A 10,870-nucleotide genomic window follows, 5' to 3' on the forward strand; every position below is an offset into this window, starting at 1 on the left:
TGACATTAGTAACAAAGAACCTGGGAGTAGAGATTTTAAATAAAATCAAACTAAGCTAGTTACAGTTTAAAACAGACTGCTTTAACTTAAGAAAATAATGTATTGATTTCTAAGTATTTTGGGTATAAACTGAGGAGTGGGATAGCTGGGTCAAATGGTGGTTCCATTCCAAGTTTACTGAGAAATCTCCATTCAGCTTTCCATAATTGTTGCACCCTTTTGCAGTCCTACCAACTATGTATGAGTGCACCTTTTTTCCCAAATCCTCACCAATATTTATTGTCGCCTGTATTCTTGATGCTTGCTGTTCTGACTGGAGTGAGATGAAATGTTAGAACAGTTTTGATTTGCATTTTTCTAATTGCTAGAGATAATGAACATTTTTTCATCTATTTGTTGATTGATTGTATATCTTCTTCTGTGAAGTGTCTGTTCAGTTCCTTAACCCATTTATTGATTGGGTTATTTGTTGTTTTTTTGTGTGTTAAGTTGTTTGAGTTCTTTTTTTTAATTTATTTTTTGAGATTTTTTTACACTACATTTTGATTCATTGTACACAAATGAGGTTCTTTATAGATTCTGGAGATTAGTGCTCTATCTGAGGTGCAAGTGGTAAAGACTTTCTCCCAATCTGTAGGCTTTCTCTTCACATTATTGATTGTTTATCTTGCTAAGAAGAAGCTTTTTAGTTTGACATCAATGTTTATAGCAGCTCAATTCACAATCACTAAAATATGGAACCAAACTAGATGCCCTTCAACAGATGAATGGATAAAGAAAATGTGGCATATATATGCAATGGAATATTACTCAGTTTTAAAGAAGAATAAAATTATGAATTTTTTTGGTAAATGGATAGAGTTAGAGAATCTTATGCTAAGCAAAATAAGCCAAACCCCCAAAACCAAAAGCCAAATGTTTTCTCTGATATGTAGATGCTAATTCACAATGGGGGTGGGATAGGGAAGAATAGAGTTCCTTTGTATTAGGTAGAGGGGAGTGAAGGGCGGGGAAGGGGTATGGGGAAGGAATGATAGTAGAGTGAAACAGACATTATTACCTCATGTACATGTATGACCGCATGATTGATGTGATCCTACTATATGAACAATCAAAAAATGAGAAATTATACTTCATTTATGTATGATCTATCAAAATGTATAAATGCATTCTACTGTCATGTACAACAAATTAGAATAAATAAAAACATTAAAAAAAGAATGTGATGTGCAATCCTCATGGCAAACAGAAAGAAAAATATAACTATTATGAATAAAAAGAAAGGAGAAGGAATCAAAATGTGTCACTGTAAAATGTCAACTAAACCTAGAGGAAGACTGGAAGGGAGGAAATTGGGCACAAAGAAGCTGTAAGAAAGGCAGAAAGAAAATTGGAACCATTTGACCCTGCTATCCTACTTCCCGGTTTATACCCAAATGACTTAAAATCACCATATTACAGTGATGCAGTCACATCGATGTTTATAGCAACTCAATTCACAATAACTAAACTATGGAACCAACCTAGGTGCCCTTCAGCAGATGAATGGATAAAAAAATGTGGTATATATACATATACATATGCATATATATGTGATGGAATATTACTCAGCCTTAAAGAAGAATGAAATTATGGCATTTGCAGGTAAACAGATGGAGCTGGAGGATATCATGCTAAGCAAAATAAGCCAAATCCAAAAAACCAAAAGTCAAATATTTTCTCTGATATGTGAATGCTAATTCACAATGAGGGAGCTAGGGAAGAATAGAGATACTTTAGATTAGGTAGAGGGAATTGAAGAGAGGGAAGGGCATATGAGGATATAGGAAGGATATAGGAAGGAATCAGACATTATTACCCTGTGTACATATATCCAGGTGGGATTCTACATCCTGTATAACCAGAAGAATGAGAAATTTTACCCCATTATATATGATGTATCAAAAAACATTTTGCTGTCACGTATAACTAATTAAAACAAAAAATAATTTAAAAACAAAGAAGCAAAAGCATCAAAAAAAAAAAAGAAAATTGAAAAATACCAATACCAAGCACAGTCTTAGAAGTAATGGCTTTAAATGTAAATGATTTAAAGACATACATTGCAACAAGAATAACACTATATTCAACCATGTGCTATCTGAAAGAGACTAATTTTAGATATAAGGACATGAGCAAGTCAGAAATAAATAAATGGAAATAGTTATATCAAAAAAATAGAAATATCAGAAAAAATATTTTAAATCCAAAACTGTTGTTAAAGACAAAAAAGAACACTATGTAAAGAAAATAGAGTAAATTTACTAGAAAACACAGCAACAAAAATTTATACACCAACATCAGAGTTCCAAAATGCATAAAACAAACATTGTGAGAAACAGTTCTACAATAAGAATAAGAGACTTTGATGTCTACTTTTAAATATTGGATAGAAAATCAGATAAATGATCAATAAGGCAACAGAGAATTTGAACTATATGCTAATTGGACCTATCACAAATATTCAGAACCCTCCCACAACAGCAGAATACATGTTTTTCTCAAGCACATAAGAACACTCTTCAGAATAGGTCATGTGTTAGGGGGAAAGAAAACTATCCTTAATAAATTAAAAAAATTGAAATTATAAAACTATCTTTTTAGATGAAAATATAATTAAATCAAAAATAGATAGCAGAAGGAAGATGGAAAAATTCAAAACTATGTGGAATTAAAAGGCACTTTTCACCAGTAACCCCTCAATTCATTGTTGAGACTATAAATGAACTAATACATATTAAGTTAAGAACAGTGCCTGGCTCTTCAGAAATAAGTTCAGAACTAAGTCCAGAACCAAGCCCAAAGAAAGTATTAACTGTTATCAATACAATTAAATGACATGAATAGTTATGATCTATGTTTGTGTACTGCTTAATAGTTCTTTTTGGTGGATCTGTAGTCAATACATTTTTCTTTTTTTATTTTTTACTTTGTTCTAACTAGTTATATGTGACAGTAGAATGCATTTGACACATTGTATACAAATGGAGCACAACTTCTCATTCCTCTGCAGTCACAATGGTTATATAATCATACATGTGTTTAGGGTAATAATGTCTGTCCCATTTCACCATCTTTCCCATTCCCACCACCCCACCTCACCCCTCACTACACTTTGCCAAATCCAAAGTTCCTCCATTCTTCCCTACTCCACCACCCCCAAGATGGATCAGCATCAGCTTATCAGGGAAAACATTCAGCATTTGTTTTTATGGGATTGACTTATTTAACTTAGCATGATATTCACTTAGCATGATAAGGAATGGAGATTTATGCCCACACAATATAATATGATGTAGTTATTTTAAAAAGTGATGTGTTAGTGTGGCACAATTTTTTTTTTTACATTTAATTAACCAATAGTGGTTTGTTCTTATTAACCAAAGTGCATAGTTTACATTAGTAATGTGCTAATGCAAAATGTCAAATAATTGGGTTGTGTGAGTATGTATGAGTGAGGGAGTGTACTCTATATTTTCAACTTCAATTTAAAATTGCTCTAAAAACAGTGTATTATTATTATAATAATAATAATTATTATTATATTTTGTGTGGTGCTGGGGATTAAACTCTGGGCCTCATACATGCCTGGAAAACTCTTCACCACTGAGCCACAACCCCAGTTCTGTCCATTAATTTAAAAAATACATATAGTAATCTTAAGAAAATTAATTTGCTGCAAACTTTTTTACTTGTAAAAAGGTATACAGTGCATTAGTAAATGAGAAAGCTTATTGTAGACCAATGCATAGGATTGACTTGTAAAAACAAATATCAACAAAGCACACTATTTTAAAATTATTATTCCAATTATCTATTGCTATTATCTATTATTATCTATTCTATCTATCTATTGCTGCCTAAAAGGAATTAATTCTAGGACACACACCACCCAGCAGATACCCCAATCCAAGAATGTTCGAATTCCTTATATAAAATGATGTACTATTGCACCTATCCTACACACATCATCTCATGTACTTCAAATCATCTCTGGATTACTTATGATATCTAATGCACTTTAAATGCTATGAACATAGTTGTTATACTATATTGTTTAGGGAAAATGACAAGAAAAAAGGTTTATACATGTTCAGTGTAAATGCAGTCATTTTTAGTAGAATGAATTGGACATAACTTTCCTATGTTCATATATAAATACAAGACCAGTGAAACTCTACACCATGTACAACCACGAGAATTGGATCCTAGTTAGAGTAAGTAATACTTCATGTATGTATGTCAAAATACACTCTACTGCCATGTATATTTAAAAAGAACAAATAAAAAATATTAATCTAAATGCAATCATTTTTTCCAAACATTTCCTATCTGCAGGTGGTTGAATCCACAGATGTGGAACCTGCTCATAAGCAGGCTCCACTACCTATGAAAATGATCAAAGAAGGAAAATAGGGCACACCAAGTTACTTATCTGGTTATTTGGGTGCAGATTTGTGCTGAGGAGATGGAGAAAGAAAAATGTTATTATAAAAATGGGGAGGTATACATACTACAATGTTCAATAAAAGAGAATTTTTTTTGTATTTTACTGTTATAACAAATTACAATAAATATTGAAAGTGTAAAATTGAATATTCACCATCTTTCCCATGTATGGTGAACCTCTAAGTTCAGGTTTCCAAGATTTTTCTTTTTGTACTAGAGATTAAACCCAGGGGTGCTTTACCACTGAGCCAGTCCTTTTTATATTTTGTTTTGATACAGGGTCTTGCTAAGTTGTTTAGGTTCTCACCAAGTTGCTAAGGCTGACTTTGAACTTGTATTCCTCCTGCCTCAGCCTACTGAGCCACTGGGATTTACAGACATACACCACTACACCTGGTCAAGATTTGTTCTTAAATATGTAAAAGGAAGTTTTCTAAATACAGCTCAACCTTTTTAATATTAAAAACTTACAAAGACTCTTAAGAACCATGTGACTGTCAACTCAAAAATATATCTTCAAACTTACTTCTTTGCTCCAGGTAATACCTGAAATCTGTACAGAGCTACCACACAACTTGATCTATGAGAAAATAGGCCAGTTAAGTATTTTCAATAATATTATACTTGTTACTCAAGAGAGATTATTGGGAAGCAAAAGTTATGTTCTTGCCAATAAAAGTGAAGTAAAATAATCATAAGCTCTTGATTATGTGTATGCAAATATAAATCTTCAAATAAAAGGTCAGTATATGGAGGTGGTGACTTAACTACGATCAGGAAACAGACCTCCCTCACCTTAACACAGAAGTGGTTGGCTACTGGGGTCAATAGTCTGGCCTGAAGTAACAGGTAGATCAAGTACAATGGGCCAGGAAGGAAAATGTTCCTTACCTCTGTTTACATCTCTCAGCCCTAACTTTCTATACGCTGATCATGAACAAATACCAAACAGACACTCTGCTGCCAGGTGTGTGACGAGGAGGTAAAGAAAGGCGTTGGGAGATGGGGTACATGCCAAGGAATGTGGGGTCTTGTAACCCTTAGAGAAATAATCAGTGGTTTGAGGGGCAGGTGGAGTTCCAGGATTAATCTCACCCCTGTCCCCATCTGAGGGATGACTAATTTATCTTTTCTCAGTATTGTTCAAACTTCTCAAACATTCAGAAGACATTTTTTAAAGGTCTGTCCTTGTATTGTGTATTTATGATTTTTCTAAATTTTGAGATTTCTTGGATCAATACTTTGAGACACAGTGCATGAAAATGCACTGATGGACCTTAAAACATTACCCCCTGATCGATAGAGCAGGTTTTAGAACTTGACTTGGAGTAAAAGCAAACAAGACTTATTAAAACTTTCTTATATTCTCTCAAATTTGAATAGTTACCAAAAGAGTCTGATACTCAACAGCCCAAGGGAGCAGAACCTCATAAAATAGGCAAAAACATGTGCCTTCTGTTGGTAGAATGTACTACGTTAGGGAAGGGCCCAGCTATACCTACCATTATTTCTCCCATCTTCACATGTCAGATAAATAGGTTAAAATAGTGACCATAAATGTAACTTCCATGGATATTTCCTTATGGACATATGAGGATTGGGGAATAAGCTTCCTTCTACAGAAGGAGTATATTATCTTAGTGAGATGATGGCTGTATTTATCTCACATTTTGCTCGTGTAAGCAAATAACTATTTGCATATTTCTGCAGTATAGGCTCACATAAAGTAATTAATATTAAATATTTTATGCTATTCCAACATTTTAATTCAGTAAGATCCAGTTGATTGCAATTTAATGCTAGATGTCAGCTACCATACTAGACATTATAAACATAAATGTGGATAAGACACACTGCAGCCCCTGAAGGAATCTGCAACTCATTTATCTTTTATCAGTGTTGTTATACACACTTCTTGAACATTTGGAAGACATTTTTTAAAGGGTTGTCTCTGTATAGCTATTTCTAAATTTTGAGTTTTTTTGAAGTCATATTCTGAAAAAGAGTGTAATGGCACAAAGAGAAGTCAATCTGCAGTGGGGTTGACAGCAGCCTCCTTGAGTGAGCTCTGGAATCAAAGTGAGCCTTGTAGTGAGTTGGGGAGAAATGACCCACTTAGTCCTTGAAGGCTCTGTCTTGGGACAGACATGCTCTCAGGTAAGCCAACTCTCTTCTGATGAGGCTGTCCTTGCAGTGGCAGGTGACAGTTTATGGACCTTGCTTCCTGCAGCTGGGCTGCATGCCCTTTTGATGCTACAGTCTCCTCCACTGCACTTGACTTGGGGACCACAACCAACAATCACGGTGTGGTCTCCCTCCTTGAGTATCCAGTCTAGATTTCAGTGATTTTCAGTATTTTCAGTGAAAATGGGTTTTCAGTCTGTAATTGCTGGACTTGTCCATTTAGTATGACAACAAGGCAGGAGAGGTCCAAGTCTGGAACCCAGATAGATTTATCCCTGCCTCCATTGTGCAACAGCAAACTTAGTTCCCTGCCACGCTCAGTGCTGACCATACGCTGACTCTTCTCCTGATGCTACTGTCTAATGGACCCACAGGGCAGTCACAATCTGCAAATTGTTGGGGCTCTTTTTGTGCTCCCTGGAGAATGTCACCACTCTTTGGAAACCAAGAACTCTTAGATCCTAGAATTGTGGGCATGTGGAACCAGACCCTCCAGTGGGTAATTGGAAATATGAGTAAACATAGCCACTCCTGTTTTTATCTCTTGGTTCTAAGGCAGTGTATTCTTCCTGTTGGAGGGATAGCAGCATACAAGTTTGATTCAAGGTACACACTGCATACTACATTGTATGTTGGCATCATCTTAAAAAATAATTACATTGGTGAACTGGGGTTGTGGCTCAGTGGTAGAGTGCTTACCTAGCAGGTGTGAGGCACTGGGTTTGATCTTCAACATCACATATAAAAAAAAATAGCAGAATGGTCAACATGGTGGTGGCCATAGATGTCTTGGAAGAGGGAGACTGTTCTGAAGAAGTAATGTTTAAGTGGAATCTCTGAAACATGACTGGATTACTATGAAATTCATCATGTGAAGGGAAAGTGGTATGGAAGAATGTCACAGAAGGAAGACAGATTTTGTATGCAAATCCTAAGGTGGTCAAGAACCTAGTAACTGTTCAGGTAACTGAAATGAGTCTTCATACATCATCAAAGACATACTCCTTCCAAGATGGTTTATCAGACATCTCTTTATCCTTGTTCTTTAAACATTCAGGTGCCCAATAGACATTTTGCTGCTGCTGCTACAAAGCCTGCAAAGAAAACAAAAAAAGATACCAAAGAAAAGCATCAGATGAAAAAAAAAGGATGAGATAGAAAAATAAAGTCATATCCCTACATGGAAGGTGAACCTGAGGTTGATGTCTATTTAAAACGCCTATACCCAAGGCAGATATATGAGGTGGAGAAAGATGTTCAGTTACTTAAGAAATTTCAAATTTTGGACTTTACTAATCCAAAGCAAGGGGTTTATCTTGACTTGACAAAGGATATGGCACTAGGGAAAAAGAAAAAAGTGGAACCATTTGCCAGTGTTATTAGTTTTCCATACCCATTTGCATCAGAAATCAATAAAGTTGCTGTATTTACTGGGAATGCATCAGAGATTAAAATAGCATAAGAAAATGGAGCTGCATTTGCAGGAGGAACTAATCTGATTCAGAAGATTTTGGATGATGAAATTCAAGTAGACTTTTATGTAGCTGTTCCAGAAATAATGCCTGAACTTAATCCATTAAAGAAGAAACTGGAAAAAAAAAGGTTTCCAAGGTTTGCTAGAAATTCTATTGGCCATGACATCCCCAAAATGCTTGAATTATTTAAAACTGGACATGAAATTCATGTAGATGAGGAAAGAGAAAACTTTCTCAGTACCCAAATAGCCACATTGGATATGTCAAGTGACCAGATTGCTACCAATCTGCAAGCGGTTATTAATGAAGTCTGTAAGCATAGACCTCTGAATTTGAGTCCCTTTGTAGTATGTGCCTTCCTTCGGAGCACAACAAGTGAAAGTTTGCTAGTAAAGATTGATTCATTACTGCACAAAGAAGGAGAAACTAAAGAAAGTAACCAAGAAGCTGCCTAAAAGTGTTGAATTTTGAAATTATTTTGAATGGATTAAGAAACAACAAAGAAAATTCTAAAACTGCATAATTTCTAAAAAAAAAAATTAAAGGTATTGTATCCATCTACAACTAAAAATATTTTAAAAAAAATAATTACATTGAACCCTTCAGAAGGCCATTCCACAACATATACTAGTAGATCAAACATTATAAGACTTGGTTTAGTGGGGTTGGTTGAGACCCCATGAGCAGTAAAGAAAAAACACATACCAAGAATAATTATGTATTTCTACAAAGCAAATATTTGGCCCTTGTACTAGTGATTAATGATGCAACAAATGATTATTGATTCCTCAAGTTGGTCTCCTTGAGGATTCCTGATTGTTATCAGGTTGGACATTGAGTAGTGGCAATCATTCTGTCATTCGTGCTTTGTTTTGCCGCTGAGGTCACCCTTTCTTGTGATCATCGCACAGCACAGGGTGATTTCTGGCTTACCCGCATTCTTTCTTTCATCAATTGGATTGAAATAATCTTCACCACTTCTTGCAAAAGTGACTGTTCATGGCCAGAGAAGTTATCAACAACACTAATATTTGTCTTTAAAGAGTAGGCATAATCACCTATTTATTCTTTTCTGAATCTGTCATACTCCTTCCAGAATAATAAAAAAAGAATGCATGGCAATGGATCAACAGAGAAAGTTTATGAAAATTGGCACATAAACTTTGAGTTTATGAGCACTGGCAGTGAAAAGAAAGGAAGCATTAAAAGAACTTGGAAATACATAAGACTCTTATAGCCAAAGTTAAATAATTCATGAGGGAAGGAAAAACTTTGTGGAAGATGTGAAGATTTGTAGCTTGAGCTAAATGAATAGTAATGCCATTCTCTGTGGAAAAGAATAAAGCATGTCTCAACATTGTTCTTGTACAGGTGTTAATCTCTGCTACTTGACTCAGATCTATGTGGTAAGTAGTGCACTTTATACTCATCCTTACACTCTCTACAGCAGTTACTAAAACAGGCTGCATGCAATATGAGCCTCAAAAAGGTATTTGATTTGTGCATGGTTAAATGTGAACTACCAACATCTTATCCTCAGCACCTCAAATCTGCTGTGTTTGTTGGAGCACAGGAGAAAACAGAGCAAATGGTTCGTTTAAAAAAAATCTTAACACATGGATGCACAAGCAGAAATGCTGTATCTTGTCACTATCTCCAAGGCAAAAATGAGTGAGTGTTCCTCCTCTTGTATGAATTCTCATTCCCAGAATAGAATTTCTGTTTTCTTTAAAGACTATTCTTTATAATTATTTGAATAAGCAGGGTGTGAGAGCGAGAGAGATTTTTTAACCAATCCCATGAATTGTGATAGAAAAAAATGTTCAAATCTCATGAGGTTGTGAATTAAAGTATATCGGCAAGATCTACTTCCCTCAGATTGCAACTAAGCACAACTCCTCATCTATCATGAGCAGGATCAGACTTCTTCATTTCCTCATTTCATATTTTGGGACAAGGGAGAAAATGATTGAAAAAGATGACAAAGTTCTAGCCAGATGTGATAGTACAGACAAGAATAGTGATTTTTGCAAACTAAAGTGGAAAGCAAAGCAAAAGCTTATCTTTGCATTGTTAGGACTCAATAGAGCATCGAAGGCTCCAGGAAATGTCTTATTAACAATCTGAGAATAAGGTACCTGCCACAATTGGAATATATCCAGTGCAGAATATAAGCAAACTGGCTCTTCATTACAGAGATCTAGCAAGGTAGTTGACACTAAAGAAATATCACAGAGGAAGAACAAAACCTGACTTGGGCCATGGAATTCTTGAGGGGCACTGATTCAGTTAATTTGGAGTTGCTGGATTTTTTTCTTTGTTTGCACCAGTGTATGGGAAAAATTAATGGAGTAGCCGTTGTGCTCTTCTGCATCTGTTACTAACATAACTAAAACATTTCTGATCACCTATATTTATACCTTCTGTTCACATAACAAAGACGGTCAGTTTCTGTCCTGTCATAGCACACCCATAGCAACACATTTGTTGTTTTAAATATGTTAGTTTAGTTCTGTTGTCTCCCTTAATGTGAAGAATAGTCCACATTATTTGCCTGTGCAAGTAAACCTACAAACTTGGATTGTGATTCCAGGGGAAAAATGCATTGTGAAAAAGAATATTTGGAATCAATTGCCAAAAAAAGTAAAAATTGCAATTGAGACAGAATGGGTCTTATGGTGGACCATAATTATTCCAAAGTTCTCCATCAGATGGGGTAAATA

General features: G+C 35.1%; 1 pseudogene; it reads left to right on the top strand.

The window, feature by feature from the left end:
• LOC124986299 (39S ribosomal protein L1, mitochondrial-like) overlaps nt 1-8,602 on the top strand; it is a 43,771-nt pseudogene extending 35,169 nt beyond the window's left edge.
• Nucleotides 8,603-10,870: the final 2,268 nt, after the last annotated feature.

The sequence above is a fragment of the Sciurus carolinensis genome, chromosome 6, assembly GCF_902686445.1.
Source record: "Sciurus carolinensis chromosome 6, mSciCar1.2, whole genome shotgun sequence".
NCBI lineage: Eukaryota > Metazoa > Chordata > Mammalia > Rodentia > Sciuridae > Sciurus > Sciurus carolinensis.